This window comes from Pongo pygmaeus, chromosome 22 (genome assembly GCF_028885625.2).
Source record: "Pongo pygmaeus isolate AG05252 chromosome 22, NHGRI_mPonPyg2-v2.0_pri, whole genome shotgun sequence".
NCBI lineage: Eukaryota > Metazoa > Chordata > Mammalia > Primates > Hominidae > Pongo > Pongo pygmaeus.
The window spans coordinates 51,070,968-51,098,530 of record NC_072395.2 but is presented as its reverse complement, the minus strand read 5'-3'; the positions used below and the strand labels follow the sequence as shown (position 1 = coordinate 51,098,530).

The window sequence follows — 27,563 nt, the reverse complement described above, 5'->3', positions numbered from 1 at the left end:
ACCAGAGAAAGCCATCTCTGGTAACATGACAAAACAAGGTTTTTTAACAATCCCCAAAAAATCACACTAGCTCACCAGCAATGCATCCAAACCAAGAAGAAATCCCTGATTTACCTGAAAAAGAATTCAAAAGATTAGTTAGTTATTAAGCTAATCAGGGAGGCACCAGACAAAAGCAAAACCCAATGCAAGGAAAAAAAAAATAAAGATACGAGAAGGGAGAAATATTCAATGAAATAGATAGCATAAATAAAAAACAATCAAAACTTCAGGAAACAATGGACACACTTACAGAACTGCAAAATGCTCTGGAAAGTCTCAGCAATAGAATCAAGCAGAAGAAAGAACTTCAGAGGTTGAAGGCAAAGTTTTCAAATTTACCCAATCCAACAAAGACAAAGAAAAAAGAATAGGAAAATATGAATGACACCTCCAAGAAGTCTAGGATTATGTTAAACAACCAAACCTAAGAATAATTGGCATTCCTGAGGAAGAATATAAATCTAAAAGTTTGGAAAATATATTTGGGGGAATAATCGAGAAAAACTTCCCTGGCCTTGCTAGAGACCTAGACATCCAAATACAAGAAGCTGAAAGAACACCTAAGAAATTAATCACAAAAAGATCATTGCCTAGTCACATTGTCAGCATGTTATCTAAAGTTAAGATGAAGGAAAGAATCTTAACAGCTGTGAGGCACAAACACCAGGTAACCTATTGCATTAGTCAGGGTTCTCTAGAGGGACAGAACTAATAGGAGATAGATAGATAGAGAGATAGATAGATAGATATAGATATAGATATAGATATAGATATAGATATAGATATAGATATAGATATATAGATATATATGAGTATGGGAATTTATTCAGTAATATTAATTCACACAATCACAAGGTTCCACAATAATCATCTATAAGCTGAGGAGCAAGGAAGCCACTCCGAGTCCCAAAGCTGAAGAACTTGGAGTCTGATGTTCGAGGGCAAGAAGCATCCAGCACAGGAGAAAGATGGAAGCTGGGAGGCTAAGCCAGTGGAGTCTTTTTATGTTTTTCTGCCTGCTTTATATTCTAGCTGCACTGGCAGCTGATTAGATGGTACCCATCCAGATTAAGGGTGGGTCTACCTTTCCCAGCCCACTAACTCAAATGTTAATCTCCTTTGGCAACACCCTCACAGACACACCCAGGATCAATACTTTGCATCCTTCAACCCAATCAAGTTGTCACTCCGTATTAATGATCACATTAACAGCAGATTTCTCAGCAGAAACCCTACAAGCTAGGAAGGATTGGGGCCCTATCTTCAGCCTCCTCAAACAAAACAATTATCAGTCAAGAATTTTGTATCCAGCGAAACTAAGCTTCATAAATGAAAGAAAGATACAGTCTTTTTCAGACAAACAAATGCTGAGAGGATTTGCCACTATCAAGCTAGCACTACAAGAACTATTCAAAGGAGCTCTAAATCTTGAAACAAATCTTCGAAACACATCAAAACAGAACCTTCTTAAAGCATAAATCTCAAAGGACCTATACAACAAAAATACAATTTAAAAAAACCACACACACAGAAAACCAAGTTATACATGCAATAAACAACCTGATGAATGGAATGGTACCACACATCTCAATACTAACGTTGAATGTAAATGACCTAAATGCTCCACTTATAAGATACAGAATTGCAGAATGGATAAGAATTCACCAACTATCTGCTGCCTTCAAGAGATACACCTAACACATAGGACTCACATAAACTTAAGTTAAAGGGGTGGAAAAAGACATTCCATGCAAATGGACACCAAAAGCAAGCAGGAGTAGCTATTCTTATGTCAGACAAAACAAACTTTAAAGCAACAGCAGTTAAAAAAGACAAAGAGGGATATTATATAATGATAAAAGGCCTTGTCCAATAGAAAAATATCACAGTTCTAAATATATATGCACCTAACACTGGAGCTCCCAAATTTATAAAACAATTACTAATAGACCTAAGAAATGATATAGAAAGCAACACAATAATAGTAGGTGACTTCAATATTCCACTGACAGCACTAGACAGGTCATCAAGGCAGAAGGTCAGCAAATAAACAATGATTATTTACAGAATATTCTACCCAACAACTGCAGGATATATATTCTATTCAACAGCGCATGGAACTTTCTCCAAGACAGACCATATAATAGGCCACAAAATGAGCCTTAATAAATATAAGATAATTGAAATTATATCAAGCACTCTCTCAGACCACAGTGGAATAAAACCAGAAATCAACTCCAAAAGGAACCTTCAAAACCAGGCAAATACATGGAAATTAAATAATCTGCTCCTGAGTGACCATTGGGTCAAAAATGAAATCAAGGTGGAAATTTAAAAAGTCTTCTAACTGAACGACAATAGTGACAAAACCTACTAAAGCCTCTGGGATACAGCAAAGGCAGTGCTAAGAGGAGAAAGTTCATAGCCCTAAATGCCTGCATGAAAAAGTCTGAAAGAGCACAAACAAACAATCTGGTCACATCTCAAGTAACTAGGGAAATAAGAACAAACCAAACCCAAACCCAGCAGAGGAAAGGAAATAACCAAGATCAGAGCAGAACTAAATAGAATTGAAACAAACAAACAAACAAACAACCAAAAAATACAAAAGATAAATGAAACAAAAAGCTGGTTTTTTGAAAAGATAAAATAAAATTGATAGACCATTAGCAAGATCAACCAAGAAAAGAAGAGAGAAAATCCAAATAAACTCAATTAGAAATGAAATGGGAGATATTACAACTGATACCACAGAAATACAAAAAAATCATTCAAGGCTACTATGAACACCTTTATGCACATAAACTAGAAAACTTAGAGGAGATGGATAAATTCCTGGAAAGATACAACCTTCCTAGCTTAAATCAGGAATAATTAGATACCTTGAAGAGACCAATAACAAGCAGTGAAATTGAAATGGTAATTTAAAAATTACCAAAAAAAAAAAAAAGGCCAGGACTGATGGATTCATAGCAGAATTCTACCAGACATTCAAAGAATTGGTACCAATCTTATTGACACTATTCCACAATACAGAGAAAGAGGAAACCCTCCCTAAATTATTCTATGAAGCCAGTATCACCCTATTACCAAAACCAGGAAAGGACATAACCAAAAAAGAAAACTACAGACCAATATTCCTGATGAACATAGATGCCAAAATCATTAGCAAAATACTACTGAACCGAATCCAACGACCTATCAAAAAAAGAAAAAAAATTCCACCATGATCAAGTGGGTTTTATACCAGGCATGTAGGGATGGTTTAACATATGCAAGTCAATAAATGTGAACATCACATAAACAGAATCAAAAACAAAAATCACATGATTATCTTAATACATGCAGAAAAAGCATTAGACAAAATCCAACATCTTTTTATGATTAAAACTCTCAGAAAAATTGGCATACAGGGGACATACCTCAATGTAATAAAAGCCATCTATGACAAACCCACAATTAACATAATACTGAAAGGGAAAAAGTTGAAAGCATTCCCTCTGAGAACTGGAACAAGACAAGGATGCTCACTCTCACTCCTCTTCAACATAGTACTGGAAGTTCTAGACAGAGCAATTAGACAAGAGAAAGAAATAAAGGGCATCCAAATGGGTAAAGAGGAAGGAGGAAGTCAAACTCTTGCTGTTTGCTTATGATATGATTGTTTACCTAGAAAACTCTAAAGACTCCTCCAGAATGCTCCTAGAACTGACAAAAGAATTCAGCAAAGTTTCCGGATACAAAATTAATGTACAGAAATCAGTAGGTCTTCTATACACCAACAGTAACCAAGGTGAGAATCAAATCAAGAACTCAACCCCTTTTACAATAGCTGCAAAAAAGTAAAATACTTAGGCATATACCTAACCAAGGAGGTGAAAGACTTCTATAAGGAAAACTACAAAATACTGCTGAAAAAAATCATAGATGACATAAACAAATGGAAACACATCTCATGCTCACGGAAGAGTAGAATCAATATTGGGAAAATGACCATACTGCCAAAAGCAATCTACAAATTTAACACAATTCCCACCAAAATACCACCATCATTCTTCATAGAATTACAAAAAAAAACTCTAAAATTAATATGGAACCAAAAAAAAGCCTGCATAGCCAAAGCAAGACTAAGCAAAAAGAACAAATCTGGAGGCATCACATTACCTGATTTCAAAATATAGTGTAAGGTCATAGTCACCAAAACAGCATGATACTGGTATAAAAATAGGCATATAGACCAATGGAACAGAATAGAGAAACCAGAAATAAACCCAAATACTTACAGCCAACTAATCTTCAACAAAGGAAACAAAAACATAAAGCGGAGAAAAGACACTTTATTCAACAAATGGTGCCGGGATAACTGGCTAGCTGCATGTAGGATAATGAAACTGAATCAAACTGGATCCTCATCTCTCACCTTGTACAAAAATCATCTCAAGATGGATCAAGGACTTAAGTCTAAGACCTGAAACTATAAAAATTCTGGAAGATAGTATTGGAAAACCCCATCTAGACATTGGCTTAGGCAAGGATTTCATGATCGAGAACCCAAAAGCAAATGCAATAAAAACAAAGATAAACAGCTGGGACTTAATTAAACTAAAGAGCTTTTGTACACAAAAGGAACAGACAGTAGAGTAAACAGACAACCCACAGAGTGGGAGAAAAATCTTCACAATCTATACATATGACAAAGGACTAATATCTAAAATGTACCATGAACTCAAACAAATTATCAAGAAAAAAATACAATCTCATCAAAAAGTGGGCTAAGGACATGAATAGAAAATTCTCAAAAGAAGATGTACAAATGGCCAACAAACATATGGAAAAATTCTCAACATTACTAATGATCAGGGAAATGCAAATCAAAACCACAATGTTATACCACCTTACTCCTGCAAGAATGACCATAATCAAAATATCAAAAAATAATAGACATTGGCATGGATGTGGTGAACAGGGAACACTTCTACATTGCTGGTGGGAATGTAAACTAGTACAACTACTATGGAAAACAGTGTGGAGATTTCTTAAAGAACTAAAAGTAGAACTATCATTCGATCTAGCAATCCCACTACCGGGTATCTACCCACAGGAAAATAAGTCATTATATGAAAAAGATACTTGCATATGCATGTATATAGCAGCACAATTCGCAATTGCAAAAATGTGGAACCCCAACCCAAATGCTCATAACTCAACGGGTGAATAAAGAAACTGTGATATATGTATATGTGTGTGTGTGTGTGTGTGTGTGTGTGTGTGTGTGTGTGTATAATAATTAATGGTATTCACAATGACCTGGATGAGATTGGAGACTATTATTCTAAGTGAAGGAACTCAGGAATGGAAAACCAAACATCGTATGTTTTCACTCATAAGTGGGAGCTAAGCTGTGAGGATGCGAAGGCGTAAGAATGACACAATGGACGTTGGGGAATTGGGGGGAAAGGGTGGGAAGGGGTGAGGGATAAAAGACCACAAATTGGGTGCAGTGTATAATGCTCGGGTGATGGGCGTACCAAAATCTCACAAATTACCACTAAAGAACTTACTCATGTAACCAAATACCACCTGTTCCCCAATAATCTATGGAAATAAAAACAAACCTATGGAAATAACCTATGGAAATAAAAATATATAAATATATAAATAAAATATATATAAAATTTATAAATAAATAAATATATAAATAAAAAAATTAAATTCAATTTAAATTAAAAATTAAAAAATAAAACTAAAACCTTTGTTATTATGTTTAAGATAGTGTTTGTTGTTTAAATTTATGTAAATTTTATTTAAAGAAGTTTCCCCTGATGGCAAACACACACAGAAACCACAGTGCAGATACAAGCAACTTTTAGTTGTTATTTCAGCACCTGAGGAAAATGTAAAATTAAGAGGCACAGATTGTTTTAACATTGTTTAAATAAATAAAAGGGAGAAAAGAAAAATATGTACACACACATTTTGTACTTACACAAAAGATTCCTAAATTATATACACACAAAAGGAGAGTTGCTCAATGTATGGGATAAGAATACACTAAGAAACAGTTCATCCCAAATTGTGCAGAGGAAGAGACTTTGAAGACAGAAGTTTCCTGAGCTGTGGGCAGGGATAAGGGCCCAGACAAGGGAAGGGGAGGCTCCCAGATGACAGCAATAGGGGGAAGTTGTTCCCACCCCCAGGTTTCAAGGAAGGAGAGAGGAACTGGTATTGTCTGGGCCCAGTGAGGCTCTGTCAAGGGAAAAGGGGAAACTGCCTCTACTTTCTGCTCTCACCCTCCCATTGGCTGCTGTTGTACGGGCAGTCTCCTGCAAGCGGGACTGGGGCAGTGCAGGCCAGAGTCAGTCTCCTGGGCACAGAGCAGGCAAAGAACGAATCTGGAGAATGGCCAGCACTCGGGTTTATTTGACTGAAAGTGCGTGTTTCATTGCATCCATTCACATTCATTTGTGTACCTCATAGTGTTGTGAAGATTCACTGAGAAAAACATGTAAAATTAGAGAATAGTGTCTGGCATTTAAGAAGCTTAAAAATACTATCTCTTACAGTTGTTTGTGTGTGTGTGTAATAAAATGTCCCTGATAATTTGAACATCCTGAAATGAACTACTCAAAGCGCCGCCCCTAATGGGCATCTGCTTATCCAACAGAGTCCGAAGCCTCACACTAAAGAGGGAGGTAAGGAACCGCTCAGGGAACAGAAGGAATGTGCACTGATAGCTAGTGCCCACTCCTAAAACTGTGCTGCACTGAAGACTGCAGGTCATTTCCCAAATCAGGGCTTCAGGGTCTCGCTGCCTACCATTCTCCTATTGGTACCCATCAAACATAGGATGACTGAGGCTGTGGGAAGCCTTTTGTCAGGGTACATGTGACCTGGGAGGGAGGGGAGAGCACAGAATGGAGCCTACGCATGAAAGACAGGACACGGATGGAAGGTGGCCTTCCCCTGTTGACTCTTTGCTGGGTTACTTCCCAACACAGCAAAGAAGGGACAAAGCGAAAGACTATGAAGAGCTTAATTGTGTCCCCCTCCAATATTCATGTAGAAAAGGGGCTGAATCCAAGCTGAAAGCCAAATCAGGAATGCAATCCCTTTCATAATTGCCACAAAAAGAATAAAATATCTAGGAATACAGCTAACTAGGGAGGTGAAGGATCTCTATGAGAATTACAAAACACTGCTCAAAAAATCAAAGATAACACAAACAAATGGAAAAACATTCCATGCTCATGGATAGGAAGATTCAATATCATTAAAATGGCCATACTGCCCAAAGCAATTTACAGATTCAAGGCTATTGCTATCAAACTACAAATGACATTCTTCAAAGAATTAAAAAAAAACTATTTTAAAATTCATACAAAACCAAAAAAAGAGCCCAAATAGTCAAGGCAACACTGAGCAAAAAGAATAAAGCTGGAGATATCTCATTACCCAACTTCAAACTATATTACTGGGCTATAGTAACCAAAACAGCATGGTAGTGGTACAAAAACAGACACATTGACCAATGGAACACAATAGAGAGCCCAGAAATAAAGCCACATACCATCTGATCTTTGACAAATTTGCCAAGAACAAACAATGGGGAAAGAATTCCCCATGAATAAATGGTGCTGGAATAACTGGCTAGCCATATGCAGAAGATTGAACCTGGACCCTTTCTTTATACCATATACAAAAATTAACTCAAGATGGATTAAATACTTAAACATAAAACCTAGAACTATTAAAAACTCTGGAACATAACCTAAGAAATACCATTCTACACATAGGACCAGGCAAATATTTCAACAAAAAAACCCAAAAGTGGTAACATCAAAAACAAAAATTGATAAATGGGTTCTAATTAAACTAAAGAGCTTCTTAGCAAAATAAACTATCAACAGAGTAAAAAAGATGACCCATAGAATGGGAGAAAATATTTGCAAACTATGCATCTGTATTAGTCTGTTCTCACATTGTTCTATAAAGAAATACCTGAGACTTGATAATTTACAGAGAAAAGAGGTTTAATTAGCTCATGGTTACGCAGGCTGTCTAGGAAGCATGAAGCTGACATCTGCTTGGCTTTTGGATAGTCCTCAGGAAACTTACAATTATGGTGGAAGCTGAAGGGTGAGTAGGCATATCATACGGCAAAAGCAGGAGCAAGAGTGGGAGGTGCCATACACTTTTAAATGACCAGATCTCATGAGAACTCACTCACCATTGTGAGAACAGTACCAACAGGATGATACTAAACCGCTCATGAGAAATTCATTCTGATGATCTGATTACCTCCCACCAGGTCCCACCTCCAACACTGGGGATTAGATTTCAATATGAAATTTGGGCAGGGACACACATCCAACAAAAGTCTAATATCCAGAAGCTATAAGAAACTTAAACAAATTTACAAGAAAAAAAAACACAACTGCATTAAAAAGTGGCCAAAGGACATGAAGAGATATTTTTCAAAAGAAGACACATATGTGGCCAACAAGCATGTGACAAAAAGTTCAATATCGCTAGAGAATGCAAATCAAAATTAGATGCCATCTCACACCAGTCAGAACGGCTATTATTAAAACGTCAAAAAATAACAGATTCTGGAAAGGTTGCAAAAAAAAAAAAAAGGAACCACTTATACACTGCTGGTGGGAATGTAAATTAGTTCAGCCACTGTGGAAAGCAGTGCAGCGATTCCTGAAAGAACTTAAAATAGAATTACCATTCGACCCAGCAATCTCATTGCTGGGTATATGCCCAAAGGAATACAAATTGCTCTACCATAAAGACACATGCAAGTGTATGTTCATTGCAGCACTATTCGCAAGAGCAGAGACATGGAATCAACCTAAATGCACATCAGTGATAGACTGGATACAGAAAATGTGGTACATATACACCATGGAATACTATACAGCCATAACTAAGAAGGAGATCATGTCCTTTGCAGCAACATGGATGGAGCTGGAGGCCATAATTCTAAGTGAACTAATGCAGAAATAGAAAACCAAATGCTGCCTAGTCTTACTTATAAGGGGGAACTAAGCAAGAAGAACACATGGATACTAGGAGAGGAGAAACACACACTGAGGCCGACTTGTGGGTGGAGGGTGGGAGGAGGAAGAGGCTCAGGAAAGATAACCTATTGGGTACTATGCTTATTACCTGAGTGACAACATTATGTGTACACCAAACTCCTGTGACACACAGTTTACCTATATAAGATACCTGCACATGTACCCCTGAACCTAAAATGAAAGTTAAAAAAAAAAAAAAAAGGCTGGGCGTGGTGGCTCACGCCTGTAATCCCAGCACTTTGGGAGGCTGAGGCAGGCAGATCTCCTGAGGTCAGGAGTTTGAGACCAGCCTGGCCAACATGGTGAAACCCTGTCTCTACTAAAAATACAAAAAAAAAAAAAAAAATTAGCCGGATGCAGTGGTACATACCTGTAGTCCCATCTACTCAGGAGGCTGAGGCTGGAAAATCACTTGAACCTTGGAGGCAGAGGTTGCAGTGAGCAGAGATTGCACCACTGCACTCCAGCCTAGGTGACATAGAGAGACTCTGTCTCAAAATAAATAAATAAATATAAAAATAATTTAAAAAAAGAAAGAAAAGGGTTAAGTCCTAAGCCCCAGTACCTTAGAATGTGACTATGTTTGCAGACAAAGCCTTGAAAGAAGAAATTAGGGTAAATTGAGTTCATATGGGTAGGCCCTAATCCAATATGACTACTGTCCTTATAGGAAGAGTAGATTAGGACACAGACACACACAGAGGGATGACCATGTGAGAACACATCAAGAAGACAGTCACTCACAAGTCAAGGAGAGAGGCCTCAGGAGAAACCAACCCTGCCAATACCTTTATCTCAGACTTCTAGCCTCCACTGTGAGAAAATAAATTTCTGTTGGTTATGCCACCCTGTCTGTGGTATTTGTTACAGCAGCCCGAGCAAACTGATACGACTCCTCAGTATAATATTTTAAATGCACAAAATAAAATTCAGAGAATGATAAAGGAATCCATTTTTATTAAAATCCATATTAAGTTATAATTATGGAAGCATAATCTATATGTTTCTTTATTAGCTCCTTAGTAAACTAGCCACAGGAAATTAACAGGGCCATGTCAACACACTTCAAAATATAAGCATTGCAAAACTTCAAAGTTGGAATCCAGTTAGCCTGATAAAAAGAAAAATGATGTCTAATTTCCACTGTCTATACTTTTAAGGAGATACGGCTAGTAAGAAAAACAACACAAAATAATTAAACCCCTCCTATTAGATATTTATTTTATATGTAACCTTCTAGGGAAAGCCCTGGTATGAACAAATCCAAACATTATGAACCTGATCAATGACACTGATTCATTGTTGAGTTCATTTTTGGAATCTAGGTAGAACACTACAAGGTGCTAGATGTAAACAGGTCCAGCTGTTGGTTCGTTCTAAGTCAGCAGCAGGGAGGCACTGCTCTGACACAAGACAGGTAGGAGAAAAGGTGGGGAAAGCATGCAGGTTTCTTTGTTAGGAATGTGTTCAAAGGAGGATTGGAGGTTCTCCCACTGATATCACCTCTGTGAGGCTCCTCTCCTCTTTCTGTAGTGAGAGCAGAGATGGCTGTAAGTCAAACCACCCCAAAAAGGCATCTGTATACCAGCCCATCCACCATGTTCATTAAGCATTTAGGGTGAGCAGAGTTACAGGTGTGCAGTGATGGAGGCTGGAGGTATAGGGACATTTTAGATGTGACTCCAGCCGTCCATGATGGTGTGATACAATTGGACCCAGTATCCATTGTGTGGACCAGTCAGAAAGCAACTGACTGTCTGAGAGCAGCAGAGGACCCACATCTCCTTGGAGGAATAATTCCCTTCATTGAGGAGACCCACAGGGGAGCTGCAATCCCACATCCCTGGCACCCTGTAGCTCATGGACATGGGGCCACTTGCCTGTTGTGGGGGTGACAGGTGATCTGTCACTGCTCTGTAAGGCCAGGCATGGGCTCAACAAGAGATGACCTCTTCCCTTATGTTGCCCACCTCCTGGACAATCCATGACACAGGCCAGCCTTTGGAGGGTGCTTCCTCCTGTCCGTCCCTCGCTAGGGGAGCAGGAAGGCTCTCGATTGCCACCCAGACACAGGAGTCAAGCACAGGGAGTGACATCAGCCTGGGGCATTGATCCCCTCGGTAGATGTCTCAACAAACATGTACCCATCAGAGACAGGGCCAGGGCACTAGAGGAAACTGCAGTCTCCTCAGCTTTGAATCAGTTATTGAGGAGGACTTCATCACAAATGCAGAATTACATTCTGAAATGTTCATTCTTTTCAACACAAAGCTTTAAAGGTATTACAATTTGAGTTCCAGTTAAGACATGACTCTGTAGTACCACTGTGGCATAAGGTTCAAGTCCAAAAGGATCCATGGTCTTTTTTTTTCTTTAATATTTTATCTTCTGTATTGAGATGTAACACTGTACCTTCTATGGTTAGGTGCTCCAATCTTCAGTGTACCATCCAATAACCTCTTACATATGTCTACAGCCTTGCAACCACCTCCCAGAACAACATCTAGGACATTCCCAGGCCCCAGCAGGCTTCCCAACCTTCATTCTCTTTCAATACGAATCCCCAGTCCTAGAGGTAATTGCTATTCTGACTTCTAGTACCATGTGTTACTGATCTTCAAATAGATGGAATCATAACATGGACTCCTTGAGATCTGCTTTCTTCTGATTAACATTATTTCTGTGAAACATCCTTGCACGGGGCAACAGCTTATCTTTTTCATTGCTATATACTATTCCATTGTGTGCATACACCACAATTTATTTAGTTCATCATACTGTTGACAGACATTTATTGTTTTATGTTTGGGGCTATTATAAATAAAGGTGCTAGGACCTTTCTCATACATGTCTCTTGGTGGCCACAGTCCTCATATCTCTTGAGAACATGACCAGGAATTGCTGGGCCATGGAGACATAAATGTTTAGCTGTAGTAGATACTGCCAAACTGTTTTCCAAAATTGAACCAATTTCCACTTCAACCATCAGTGTATGAGAGCTCCCACTGTTCTCCACCATTGCCAACACTTGATGTTGTCAGTGTTTTTAAGTTTTGCCATTCTAATGGGTGCATAATGGTATCTTACTGTGGGTTTAATTTGCATTTTTCTGTTGGCAATTAATGCTGGAGTGTTTTTTCATATGCTTATCAGTCACTTGGATAGCTTCTATTTCAGGGACAAGCAAATCATTTTCTAAGGCGCCCGACAGTAAATATCTTTGGCTTTGCAGGCCATATGGCCTCTGTCCTAACTACTCAGTTTTGCTGTTGTTGAGCAAAAGCAGCCATGGACAATGTGTGAATGAATAGGCTAGGCTGTGTTCCACCAAAATTTATTTATAAGAAACAGGCTGGGGCAGGGGGTGGATTTGGCTGCTGGAGACTTCATCAGTGGCCTATGCTATATTGTAACATGCCTGATCAAGATCAAGACTTCTGAACATTTTAAAATTAGGTTATCTTTTAAAATTGATTTTTACAAGTTATCTGTAAGTTTTGAATCCATTTTGTATTCTTAATCATTTATAATTTTCTGAAAATTGAAGGAAACCATGGTTGTTATATTGGACCATTCCTATAGCTTTTGCTTTCGATATTTCTACCATGGGCCCCTAAGAGATGAGATCACTGTTGCCACAGGAGCTTCCTTCTGATAGGTGGGCCCAAGAAAGCTGTCTTCTGCCATTTTCTCCCCAGGGTGACCATGTGGCAGCCCAGCTTAGAAAACTGTGCCTCTGCCTGTATCTCTTGAGGAGTCTTGCTGCCTAGGACAAGTTGGGTAAAAATGGTCCTGACTTGTTGGAATGGACACAGCTTCCAGAAAGAATATAATCTTAGTGTTCACAATGTATATGTCATTGGGAATTTTTTGAATTGAATGAAATCTTCCAGTCCAAAGATGGTCAAAATTGAAGGAGCTGGTAAAAACTCCTTTTCCATTATTAAACAAATGCTTTTTAGGTTGCACATCAGCTGATAGTGTGATGGAGGAGAAATTGCCTCCTCAATTAGCTGGCTCAGTAGCAAAATGATTACTGTCTTTAGATTGCAAAACCTTTCTTCATATGTAAGCACCCCAAGGGAGCAAAAGCCATGTGCTATGGCATGCCAGGAGCTGTGGTGATTGCTTTGCTTGCTCATTTAAGCAAACATCATCTCATTTTGCAGCAAGGAAATTGAGGCTCAGAGTAGTTAAATAAGATGATCAAGATCAGAGATGAAACAACTGGACAAACCAAAAGTGCTTTAGTCCAAAGTCCATGATGTTCCCCACGAGGCCATACTGAGGTTTCTCCCTCATAGGAAGATCGGGCTGGAAGGGCTGTTGTTGGAAACATGGTTAAGGCCCCTCACTTGATGGATAAACCTCCAGGCCTAGAGGGAGTTTAAGGACTCATTACTCAGGGTTCCCTCAGCAAGCTAGCAGCAAAGCTTGGATGAGAATCTAGATTTCTACATCCAAAGTCTTCATTACCCCTTTTCTTTATTTAAATAATTTTGACTTTACTATATCAGCCATCATGTAAGTTAAATAAAAACAACACTTTTAGTCTTTTTTTTACTAGTATACCTAGTGTCTATCTATAATAGCAATGAACAATTGAGATATTTCATTTGTTGAATAAATGAACCATAAGAAAATAAGTAACAAGTCATTCAGTTATGTCCTGTGAAGAAGTTTTGATGCTCTTCCTGCCTATCACTCCCTCTCAAGTCTCTACTTAAGATGGAGAGGGTAGATCCTTTTGTAGTTCATAAGTGTGATGCTTGGGTGTTCCCATGTGCATGTGTGAGATGTGCCTCCCTCAAACCTTGTTACAATGTGGGCACATTACCCATCCAACATGGAAAAAAAGACAGAGAGGGTCCTTGGATACCCAACATCAGCCAGGACCCAAGTCCAAAAGGAAGCTCATATTATTAGACCATTTTTCCTTGTTCATTAAAAAGAATCGGTAACTATACAATAATTTGTTTCCTTCACAGATACTCTAATTAAAAAGAGACATATTAAAATATGGAAAATTCTGCTTGTTTCATCCTACTTGGCTTTAGAATGCCAATTATCCCTACTTTCAATTTCATCCATTTCTTAGAATGATGAAATATACAGCTTCTTAGAAATGTAGGGAAGCTGTTCTCTGCCTGTAAACATGAGATTGTCAACCTTCTATTGTTTATTATTGTACAATTGCAACATCACTTCTGAAGAAAGGATTTTCAGGACTGATAAATTTGGTCATGTCAGCATTTTGCTTCCTTATGCATTTTCTTATTTCATACCAAGCTTGGTTTATGGGAAGTTTGGGTTAACAGAGCTCTTAAGGGTAATTAGTGTCCAGTAAGTGTCCACTTAGGCCAAGGTTTCATGTCTGTGTGAGTTTTTCTGTGCTTGTTCTGTGGGAGTTTCCATAGCCTACCAGTGTCACCAAGAAGCTTCATCCAGACAAAAAAGGAAGGTTACAACACTGCTTTTTGGGTGAAAAGGTCATGACATTGTCCTTTCCATCATCAGCCCCACTTCAAATGACTAACCCGGAATGAAAGCCTCTCTACTAACATGCATTCATACCTGATGTACTTCTCCCAATTTTGCATTACAAAAATTTTCAAAAATACAGAAAAGGTAAAATAAAAGAATAACATAATAAACATTTTTATATTCACTACTTAGTTTCAACAACTGTTGACATTTTGCTGAGCCATTTGAAAATGAGTTGTACTTTATCTAATATTTCTGCATGGGTCTCCTGAGAATAAACACATTCCAATACAAGCAAGGTAACATTATGACAGAGGATTTATCCATTTCATTTAGGTTGTTGAAGTTATTGGAATAAAGCAGCTCATAATATTTCCTATAATCCTTTTAAAGTCTATAGGATCTGTAGTGATGCTCCTCTTTTATTCCTAATGTGGTAATTTGTGTCTTCTTTCTTTTTTTCTGGATAAATCTAGTGAGAGTTTTATCACTTTTATTGATTTAAAAAAAAAACAGCTGCAGGATTCATTCATGTTACTATTATTACCATTATTATTATTATCATCATCATTATATTTTAGTTTTTATTTCATTTATTTTTACTTTTATGTTTATTGTATCTTCTTTCTATTGGGGGTTTCATTTTCTTTCTTTTACTTGTATTTTCTATATCTTAAGATGAAAATTTAGATTTTTTAAATCTGTATCCAACACATTTTGATATGTTGTGTTTTAATTTTTAATTAATTCAAACAATGAACTTTCATTCTTCAAATAATGAGAATATCATGAAAAAACTTGCATTAAATAAGCAATTATTTTTGTGAAATTCAAGTAAATCTCTAATAGCCTTCTTGAGATATAACTAACACACCATGAAATTCACCTTTTTGAAGTGTATGAGTCAGTGATTTTGAGTATATTCACAAAATTGTACAATTACCAACATTATCTAATTTTATAACATTTTCATCACCCCAAAAAGAAACACCACATCTATTGGTAGCCACTTCCCATTGCCCCCTCCTCCACAATCCCCTGTCAAGCATAAATCTGATTTCTATCTCTATAGATTTACCTATTTTGGACACTTAATATAAATTGAATCATGTAATATGTGGTCTTTTGTGACTGGCTCTTTTCACTTAGCATCATGTTTTCAAGATTCAGTCATGCTCAACATGAATCAGTACTTCATTTCTTTTTATTGCTAAATAATATTTCAGTTAATAAATATACCACATTTATCCTTTTATCAGTTGATGGATATTTGGGCTGTTTCCACTTATTTGCTATTATGGATAATGCTACTATGAACATTAATCTGTGAATTTTTGTGTGGACACGTTTTTAGTATTCTTGGAGGAGAATTGCTGAATTATATGGTAACTCTATGTTTAACTTTTGGAAGAACTCCCAAACTGTTTTCCAAATTGACTGCACTCTTTTACTCCCATCAGCAATGAATGAGAGTTCCAATTTCACCATATCCTAGACAACGTTTATTATTGTCTGCCTTTTCTTTTTGAGCTATTCTAATGGGTGTAAAGTGATGTCTTGTGGTTTCCATTTCCTGAAAGACTAATGATGTTGAACATCTTTCATGTGCTTATTGATCATTAGTATTTCTTCTTTGTAGTAATGTCTGTTCAAATGATTTTTCTGCTTTTAATTGGGTTGTCTTTTTATTGCTGAGTTGCAAGTGGTATCATTTATATATTCTGGATATAAGTCCCTTATCAGATATGTGATTTTTAAATATGTTGTCCCATTTAGTTTTGGTGAAGTTCAATTCACTGATTTTGTTTTGTTTTGTCCCTTGTGTTTTTGGTGTTGTATCTTAAAAAGCTATTGCCTAACTCAAAAATCACTCTTATGTTTTCTTCTAAAAGTTTTATAGTTTTAATTTTTACATTTATGTCTTGGGTATATTTTCAGCGATGTTTTTGATGTATGGAGTGAAGAAGGGGTACTCCATCATTCTTTTGAACACAGACATCCAGTTGTTCTAGCACCATTTGTTGAAGTCATGAATCATTTTTGTCAAGAAAAAATAATTTCCAATATGTAAATGAGTGACTTCCAGATTTTATAAAATCATAGGACATTACCTCTAGAATTCTGCTTATAGGTAACTTATTCCAAATATCCTTAAACAGGTCAATTAATTTATCCAAAATTATCCCTGCATCAATTTTGTTCCCAGCTCATGTACCCAGGATCTGTGCCAGCCTGGAAACCACGTGGCTCGTCTTCTACTGTGTTGGTGGTCAGAATCCACTTCTCCTTTTTTTCCCCACAAACTTGTATTTTCACTCAAGACTAAAATTCTCAAAAATCTAGTGGTTATGGTGAGTTGTGGTGTGGAAAGTTTGGGGAGAGATTGCTGGTGACACATTTCATTTAAGAAAATAAAGCTTTGTGGAGGAAGATGCAGGAAGGAGGAGCCCTAGAGTTGATATAAGAAGGGATTGCAATTTTTAAAAAATCTTTCTTTAGTATAGACTCCCAGAAAATCAGTGACATGATGAGAGGTCCACTCATTTACAGTGAAGCCACCATGGATAAAGGCCTTCTAGACCTTGGATTTGAGATGTGGGTATTCCATCCAGCACTGAGATTGTTTAGTGCAGCAGATTTTTCATTGGCTCACTCCGCTACCATTCCCACTTCCTTCTACTGAACCTTCTAGTATAACAGATGCCAGGAGACTAAAAACCCTACTTAGCAGAGAAGATTTTGCATGTGGCTTAGATTCTGCCAAGAAGATGTCCACATGAGACCAGGACGGTATGAGCAATGGAAGCCAATGGCCATGCATGGTTCATGACAGAAACGTTCGTTCTCCCGGTGCAGGTCTGGCAGTTTCTGAAGTCTGATTCCTAGAAACTTAGGTACTGAGTAGTAGGCAGCAGAAACAGAAACAGTTCCATAGGTGGTTGGGCATTTCCTTTGATTGCTGTATTTTTGATTATGTGATAATTAAACCTTATGCCCTGGGCCTCACTGAGATTCTGTAAGGTTCATCATTCCATCTGATACATCACTTTCTTCTCAGATCAAATAGGGTGCAGTCTACTTTCTTCCACTATGAGCCTTGACCAATATAACCAGTAATCTAATCAACTATGAAAGGGCAATTAACACATTTTTCTCTAGGCTTTTATCAAGTCTAGATAAATGTTTCTTTTGTGAGGAGTGAATCTAAAAGAAAAAGATCAATACAGTCCTGATTTGAATAAAAGATTCAAAAAGTTGAAAGAATCAGTATCCCTGAAGACTCAGAGAAGCACAGAAACTTTTCAAAATGATTTATAGAAAAGCCAGAAATAAATTATTTTGGAAAGAATTTTCCATTCTCAATAGAATACAAGAAGGCAACGCCTCCATGCAATAAGATCAGTGAATCAAGCTGTGATCAAAGAGAAGCAGTTATGAGATTCAAAAACATAGAGATGAGCCAAGACTATAAGGGGATAAAAAGGTTCTGTAATTTTATGCTTTAACATAAACTTTGCAAGATCATGGCACCCAGATATTTGGTCAAACACTAGACTGGATGTTGCTGTGAAGATAGTTTTTGGGTGAGATTAACATTGAAATCAGGGGACGTTAAGTAAAGCAGTTTATCTTCTATAATGTGGGTGGGCATCCTCTTATCAGTTGAAGGCCTTAAGAGAAAAAGATGGAGTTTCTCCACCCAAGGAAGAAGGAATTCTACCTGCCATCTGCTTTTGAACCAGAGCTGCAACATTAACTCTTCCTGGGTCTTCAGCCTGCCTGCCTACTATGCGGATTTTAGACTTGCCAGGTTCCAAGGTAACATGAGCCAATTTCTTTAAATAAGTCTCTGTCTCTCTCTTTTTTTTCTCTCTCTCTCCTCTACATCCACACCCACACATCCTATTGGCTCTGTTTTTCTAGAGAACCATCACTAATAAAAACAGCATATAGTTTAGTCTTATATTTTTGTACAGTCTGATCATTTATACCTTTTAGTTTAAATGTTTACTCCATCTACATTTATGTAATGAATTATACGATTAGGTTTATGTCTATCAAGTTATTTGCTTTCTATTTGTCTCATCTGTTTATTATTCTGCTTTCTCCAATCTGCTCTTAAGGAAAATAATTGAATTTTTCATCTCAGACATTTTGATTTTTAGTTCTATAATTATTTCTTTATGTATATATATTTATTTTCTCCTGCCAGGATTCCCAGTTGACCCTCACCATGACCCCCTGTTCCTTTATATCTTTGCACATACTTTTCATAGGTGCTGTGCACTCCTTCTCTCATAACTCCAAACTTTTGGTCTCTTTAGAAGTGGTTGCTAATGACTGCTTTTCTTTTTTTGAGTCCCATTTTTCTATTTCTTCACATGTCTACCAATATTTTATTTTGTTATGGGCATTGTAAATGTTTTGTTTTAGAGACTTGGTCAGAGTGTTGAGTTCTGCATTAGAGGGTGGTGAAGTTGGCTGCCTGTCTGTGGGGGACTGCAGTCGATATCTCCTCTCAATTCCCTCTGTCCTCCATCTGCTGCCTCCTTCTAGGACCCTTGACATTTTCCACATGCATGTGCAGTTTATGCGTGTGTAGTCAGCCAGGAACTGGGGCAAAGTTTGCACACAGATTTGGGGGATCCCCCCTCCTTCACATCCTCCTTTTTGGCATTCCTACCCATCTCACACTCCAGAAGTTTTTCCAGTTATGAACTCCATATTCTGACTTCTCAAACAAGGAAGACTGCATATTTCTGCAGGAGCTCAGCCACTTCATCTTGTGCAGACAGGGCTGTGTTCTCAGGTGAAATGCCCTGCAAAATCGATTTACATACAGTGCAGTTTTCTTTGTTGAAGGCTGACTCTATTCCACATTCAGCCTGCATTTCTTCCTTCTTCAGTGCTTTCAATAATGTTTTAAACTTGGCTATAGTTTACAATTGTCACCTGTGAGAGGATTAGTATGATACAAGCTTCTTTGTCATTTCCAGAAGCAGAATGCTGCAGGTTTTAATTACACCCAGCTTGAACTGTTGCTTAAAATTAGCCCTAGGTTCCCACATTTGAATGTAATACATATCATCATGCAGTTTCCAGCATCTGTGGTTAGGGTGGAGTGCCTATGATTCTCAGGAATTCTAAAAGCTTATTTCATTCCTATGCCCTTCACTGTGAAACGGGAGGGAAAAAATGATTTATTGCTAGACCCTATGTGTGTACTATCTCCCTTTCCCATCAACTTTTTTTTTTTTTTTTGAAGGAAGAATAAAAAGCTTGACCGTGTTTTGTCTTTTAGTGATCGTGGGAATTTTCAGCTGCATTCACAAACCATGAAGGAACATGAGGCAAACTATTGTGTTCGACCCAACCATAGAGAATGTAGTATAGTGGTTAGGAGATGAGCTTTCAAGCTGGATGCCTGAATTTCCATGCTGGTTCCACCTCTACCTTGTCAATTGGAAGAGTTATTTAATTCTCCTGGGCCCATTTTCTCATCTGTAAAATTATTTCACTCAACAATCTGGACATCATGACAATACCTATTTCTGTAGGGTTCTGGGTGGATTACATGAGTTAGAGCAATGTCTGGTGCATATGAAGCACTCAGTAAATATTAGTTGCTGCTGTTTTCGTTATCATTGTTATCACTGTCACCAAATGCTACCTAACTGAAGCAATGTGGATTCCCTCTTCCGCAAGTCCCAGGTTACTTCATTCTGAATTGTGGAGGCTAGTGTCCACTGTTGAGGTCTCCTCACTCTTTTCTCTGTCCAGAAGAGAAACACATGGACCCCTCTGATATTGTACATAGTGGATAGAATAAAACCTAGGAATCAGACAGGCCAGCATTAGAATACTGTTTTGAATGCTTACCAACTATGTGAAAAATGGCCTTGCTTCTCCTGAAGCTTGTTTCCTTATCTGTGAAATGAGTAGTAAGTACATCTACTTGGGGTTTGGGGGAATATTAAATAAAATGAAATATGTTGAGTCCTGGATAAACCGATGTGTTTAGTCAAGGGAGTATAATTCTGGCATGACCCAGGGTTAGAGACATTGCCCCTGGGCTGGATGGCAGGCCATCACTCATTACTTAAGCTCAGGGGGACTCTTCCTCGAAGCATGCCCCTTGAAAGCCTCTAAAATTGGCAGGATCCCAGTTTTGGCTAATTAGGACTAAAAGCTCCATTAGCCATACTCCCTGCTTCCTAAGGACATTGGCAAATAGCCTCAAGACATGTAGTTTTAACGCTTCCTCTCTTCTTCCTGCAAGGGCAGTCCCAGTGAGTCCTGCCAGGGCTGATTGTTTATTTCGTGCAAGCTCTCTTGTACCCCTCGATTTAGGCTGTCATCTGGCCCTGCTACCTGCTATTCTCCTCTTGGTATCTACTCCCCATCCCTACTTGCCATAGTTTAGTCCAGGCCCAAACCATCATCCCCTTGGACTATTGCAGTAGCCTCATCAGGTGACCCTCCTAATTTCTGACCTTCTATTACACTGCCTCCAGGGTAGCCTTCCAAAAGCTCTACAGTATAATCCTGATAGCTTCTATTATTCAAAGACAATACTCCATTTCTATCATTGGGTTTATAAATGAAGCTATCAATCTGAGAGAGAAACTTGAGTCTATCAGGGACTCTTTTTTCCTGTCAGTTCAAAATCTGAGCTTCCTGCTATGTCCCTCAGTGCCCTTTATGACTCAGTCTCTGCTGATACTGCAGCTTGGTCTCTTGCCACTCCCCGCATGGGATTCTAGATTTTTCTCATATTAAGCGAGATGAGGGCTCTGGATTCACTCAGGTATTTTCTGCCTCTGAGCCTTCCCTTGTCAACTTCCCTGTACCTAGATTGTCCTTGCTTCTCGCCTTCAGCCACAGAACACTTAGACACCTAGCTGTTTTAGTTCAGGGCCTCTTGCTTTCAGAAGCCTTTCCTGAGGCCTCACAGACCTAAGTGTCCCTCCCGTGTTCACGCACAGACACCAGGACCCTTCCATGCAGGTCCTCACTAGAGTCCATTTTGGTTGTCCCTTGAAGTGTATAACTCTCTTATCTGACAACACACTTCCTGTGTGTCACTGTTCCTTGTAACCTTAGACTTAGTGCACCACTGTTGATGAGTGAGATTATTTTTGTGTCTGTGTGGGTACGTGTGTGACCCTCAGTCTGGGCATTTGCTGGTGGAATCTAGACATATTCAGGCATGTCTGAAGAACCACTGGGATGGCCCCAAGACAATGGCAGGAGAGATAAAAGAGTCTCTCAGGAGAAAGTGCAAACTGTGGGAGAGGCTCCAGCTGTGAGAGTCTTGTTTTATGCTCATTTGTTGAACTGATGGTCTTCTTTCCAAAAAACGTAGATAAAAGCCTGGTGCAGAGGGTGGGGGTGGTAGTAGAGGTTGTGGGGAACTGTACTGAAAGGAAAGACGGAGGACGGGAAGTGCTATGTGGTTCTCGGGATCTCCCATGACCTCTCAGGGTGAGGTTTTCCCACTGGGAGAAGCTGCTACTGCTACATCACACACACGCCCATACCCTCACTTCCCTCATCCTGCCAGGTAAGCCTCACAACCTCTTGAAGCCCCATTTTCTTCACTTGGAGTAACCAGCTATGGAGCCTGGAATATAGCTCCCACCAAACAGAGTTCTTCTTCTTCTTCTTTCTTCTTCTTCTTCCTTCTTCTTCTTCTTCCTTCTTCTTTCTTCTTCCTTCTTCTTCCTCCTCCTCCTCCCCCTCCTCCTCCCCCCCTCCTCCTCAGCTGCCGCCTCCTCCTCCTCCTCCTCCTTCTTCTTCTCTTCCCTCCTCCTCCTCCTTCTTCTTCCTCTTCTTCCTCTTCTTCTTCTTCCTCTTCCTCTCTCACTTTGAAGAACCAGAAGCATCTTCACTCCCATGGTGAGATTCATTGTGTAACATGCAACAGTGAAAGCAGGTGGCTACTGTATATGTGCAGATATACCTGGCCACTTGGTGTAGCTGTGGAGAAAGGAGCTCCAAGACCCCTCCAAGTAAAGATCCTTTGCAGGCATTTGCAGCAGCAAGAGCAGGGTCTATTCCCTCCTCTCCCAGCAGGCTGTTGCTGTGATGAAGTATCCTTTTATCCAGGTCAGGGCAAAATCCAATCCCCACTGATTTCTTCGTGACAGGTTTGTGGGGAAGGCAGTGGCTGCTGCTTCTGCTACCAGAGGACACAACACTCCATCTCTATCATTTGGAATTATACCTGGAGCTATCAATCTGTGAGTGAACACCTGGCAAATCTCTCAGCAGCACAAATCTTGTATCACTTTGTAAGTTTTAATCTATTTTCCAGGAAATCTTCATTAAAGTACCTCAGTAATTTCATTATAAGAAATGAAAAAAAATTAAACTATGCTGTATGGGAAAAAATAACCCTCTATACCCACCAGGCAATGAAAAGAAAGTCATTACTCACGTTTTCATTTTCTGGTGGCACTTTACCTTATTGTTTTATTCTTGTTTGGGGTCAGAAAAACTGTTCTTAATTAAAACTTAAGGTGGCTTCTGTATCTATTCAGAAGTATAAGGATGTATTGAAAACAAGTATAATTTTCCAGTGGTTTTCTTATGGTTTATTTGATTCAGCCATCAAACAAGCAAAGGGATTATAATTTTTAGTTAAGGGCTCATACATTCCTTGTATTAAAATTTAAGTTTGGTCACATTAACTTAATAATTATAAGTACGGTAAAGTATTTCCTTGATTGCTTATTAATTACATCACAAATGGCCGGGCATAGTGGCTTATGCCTGTAATTTCAGCATTTTGGGAGGCTGAGGCAGGAGAACCACTTGAGGCCAAGAGTTCACGTTTCAGATATCTCAAATGGTTATTTTTATAAAAAGAAATATAACACTATTTGAACAAATTCATATCCATAAGTTATAAATTCTAATTGAACTCAGAAGTTCGTGTCCGATGATATCATTTGGGAGAAGTAACAAAAATATTAATATGTAATATTTAATGAGTATATAGTTCTGCACAGTGCAATATACTCTGCATTTATTTGTTTTCCATTTATTCCTTATAACAACCCTAATGGATGGTACTGCATGTACCATTATTACAGATAAGATAAGCGAGGCCTAAAGAGTTTAAGAAACTTACCAAAATTCACAGGTTATAAAATAGAAAATTGAAGTATATTGAGTGCCTGTGTAATGTGTTAGTCATCATGTTGGACATTTAAACTTCTTCCTGCCTCCCTTCATCCCTCTCTTTCACACTCCTTTGTCCTTCCCTCCCTTTCTCCCTCCCACCAAACCTCTCTTCTTCCTTTTATTCCTTCCTTCCTTCCTTCCTTCTTTCCTTCATACAAATATTGATCAAGGGACTACTATGTGTCAGGCATGTTTTCAGGCACTGGATGCTAGAATAATGAACAAGACAAACAAGGTCCTGTTCTCACAGCATTTGTTCTCTTACAGAGGGAGTAAGATATATATTTAATTAAATGAATATGATCAAAGCAGACATGAACAAGTGCTATGAATCAAGGGATATAACAGTCATTAGATGGCTATGTTAGCTAATTAGTCAGGGTTATCCTTTCTAAAAAAGTGAGCAACATTCGAAGGACAAGAAGACATCAGTGTGGATGGTCAGGAGAAAAAGGATTTCAGGCAGGTGGAGCCATATTTAACCGTCTTAGTAACTTGGTGAGATAGGAATTATTCTTCCTGTTGTAAAAATAAATGAAGGTCCAAATATGTTAAAATATCCAAAGTTACAATGATAAAGTAAGTATGCTGTAGTGTGGGTGTCAGTCACAGGTATGTCAAATTCTAAAGTGATATATTTGCCATAATACAAATCTACTGCCCATTTAGTTGATAAGAGTATCACACACGAACATAATAAAACCTATTTAAAACAAACTGTTAGGGTCATTTCGCTTACACATTTCTTGTCTATGTGTTCTACTCAGATCCTCCCAAACTTCAGAAGTGTCAAAAAATACTAAATGCAGACTATTAAATCTTGACCTTAATTAGGTTCCATTGCAAATTTTTTAAATAAAAAGATTGTTTTAGTATTAAAAACATGCCTGCATGCACACACACATAGGTATACACATACATACCCCCTACATGTATGAGGTGTGCATAGAAAAGGGAGGCATAGGGATATATTTATGATCGTGGTTGTGTGTGCATACATGAGTGTGTGTTTATTTGTAACTACAGCAGTTACCAATTTATTTGCAGATGCTCAGGTATGTGATACCATTATTTGTAAATTTAAAAAAAACTCCTTGCAGAAAATTATATCCAAATGCTTGACTGGCCTCTAAAATCTGCCTCTTAGAGAAAATATCATGTATAGATAAACTAAAAATGTCAGTATGGCGAGAGCTATTAATACAAGACAATAAGATGTGTAAAGGAACAGCACATTATTAACAAAATAATTTGTTTATAAATATCTAGTTTTTCTTTGTAAGTAATAGGCCTTTTACATTAGAAGCAAAAAATAGTGTCATGCTAAATCACTTGCTTAAATATTATTTGTTTCCTGAGAGGAAAATGCTGAAATCATTAGTAAGAGAAGGAGTTCACTTTTCTTTGAGTAAAACAAAGCAAAAGCCCTTTTGTAAGCTCTTCAGACATTCAGGAAAGTATGGGAGGCTGGTCTTAAAGCATAGGACATAAAATTAGGCAATCTCTGGCTCGCCATTCTAGCATAAATCATCACAAAAGTATTGACAAACATAATGTATGATGAACCATTTATTTTTGTTACATTTGTGAATTTTTCCATTAGAGGATACTGGCTGCCTGCACCAATCAGGCATTTTACATGGAACTCTGCCTATTGTTCTGTTTTGTCTGGCAAAATCTTTCCCATACTTTTATTTTCCTTTCAGCTTACGCTAAAAATCTGTAAGAAGGGACAAAAGCCAAGATGTGCTTGTTATCCCTTGTGAAGAATTTTTTTAATACTAAAACAATCTTTTTATTTAAAAAATTTGCAATGGAACCTAACTAAGGTCAAGATTTAATAATCTGCATTTAGTATTTTTTGACACTTCTGAAGTTTGGGAGGATCTGAGTAGAACACGTAGAGAAGAAATGTATAAGCAAAACGACCCTAACAGTTTGTTTTAAATAGGTTTTATTATTATTCCAGTATGGTGAGGCCAACAAATCAGAAGATGACTGTCATTAACAAGACAGTTGTTATTCACAGGTCCCAAGAGGAGCGGCTACAAATGGAAGGACCAGAGTTTATAAGGAAGCACAGTGGGGAAATAGGGAAAGCAGAGGCAGACATCTTTATTGTGGTTTTCATGGGGAAGAACAGGTGAGGCAGGGTAAACAGACTAGGTAGGTGTACAATCTGCTAGAACAAGAATTTTGGTAGGCTCCAGAGTATAGGGGCTGTCTCTAGCTGTCTGGTACCTGGTCCTGAGATGATCAGAGCAGAGGAACATTGCCTCCTGGAGTGTAAGAGCCAGAGAGAGGAGGTGGTTCAAAGTGAGGCCTCTGGATTGGTTAGTTTTCATATGAAAAGCATGCTCCAGGGCAAGTCCTTTACAATCTTTGGGATAGTAAAGCCTTGGGAAGGGCGGTTTCCTCCCGTCAACAAGGCCCTAGATGCCAGAGCATCAAGAACAAAGCAAATAAGAAAATACAGTGAATATCCAATTTAGCAACAAAATAAAATGAAGGTGTATTGATTTTCTATTGCCAGATAACAAGTTACGTATAGACCTAGTGACTTAAAACAACCTAAGTTATTGAGCCAGGGCTGGAAGGTCATCTGAGGCTTAGGGTCCTCTTCCAGCTCTCTGGTTGCTGGCAGAATTCAGTTCCTTGTGATTGTAGCACTGAGGTCCCCATTTTCTTGCTGGCTCCTGGGCTGAGGCTGCTTTCAGCTCTCAGACCACTCTTTGGTTCTAGCTACTGTGGCTGCTTTCTTCTTCCAGGCCAGCAGGAACATGCCTCTCTCTGACTTCTGTCTCAGACTTTAAGACCATAAGAATTCACCTGATTAGATAAGGCCCAACCAGGGCAGTCTCCGTTTACCTTAACTCATCTGTTAAGAGACCTTAATTGCATCTGCTGAAGTCCCTTTTGCCATACATTATAACACAAAGTGAGATCCCATCATATCCACAGCTCTTGCCCCTACTCAAGAGGAAGGGATTATTCAAGGCGCAAGTCATCTTAGAATTCTGCCTACCATCGAAGAAAATTATGTCTCCAGAAACAAAATTGAAAAATAGCTGTCTGAAAAGGTTTTTCCTTTCCATCTGGGATGTCTTCTGTATTTAAAGTGGGTTTGTATTGAAAATTTGCATCAAATAACACACAATCTCCCAGCAGAGGGAATGGACACTCCCTTTGAAAGATTGACTGACTCCTGTGACTCATCCTTGAGGTGACCTCAGGACCACCAATAGTGCAAATATCCAAGAGGGCTGGTGAGGGTCCCCTGGATAGTGTGCTCAATGGCTTTAGTACATTATGAGCAGCAATACCCTGAGCAACAGCTGAAAGCTTCTCCCGTTAAAGGAGTTGGGTACCAAGAGTACACTCAATGGAGTAGACATTAGAGAGTACATGAAAGACAAAGAGGAGACTGAGGGTCTGATTGGGACTGCCCTTTCCCCCCCTCTCCATGGCTCCCAGACACGCATTTTTCAAGTTCCATAAATTATCCACACTCTGGGGCTTTAATGCGTCAGTCCATCTGAGGCTGAGAATAGTTTAAAGATGGTAGAAAAGGAAATATGGAAGAAATGAGGAGTGTCCAGTTCATGTTTGCATTTACTGTGTAGAAGATTTAGAATTTTAATTTTTCCCAGCTTTGCTTCCAGTACTCTAAGGCCTCACTGAGAACTAGTATATGCATTCAATGTGTGGAATGTTATTTTAGGCTGTTTCTGAAATCTGTAAGGAATATTGAGTAAGGTAGAG

At 38.5% G+C, this 27,563-nt stretch overlaps 1 non-coding gene across 1 annotated transcript; it reads left to right on the top strand.

The window, feature by feature from the left end:
• Positions 1-13,869: 13,869 nt before the first annotated feature.
• On the top strand, positions 13,870-13,975 carry LOC129022755 (small nucleolar RNA U13). The gene has a single exon (XR_008496552.1). It is a non-coding gene; the product is annotated as a small nucleolar RNA U13 (small nucleolar RNA).
• Positions 13,976-27,563: the final 13,588 nt, after the last annotated feature.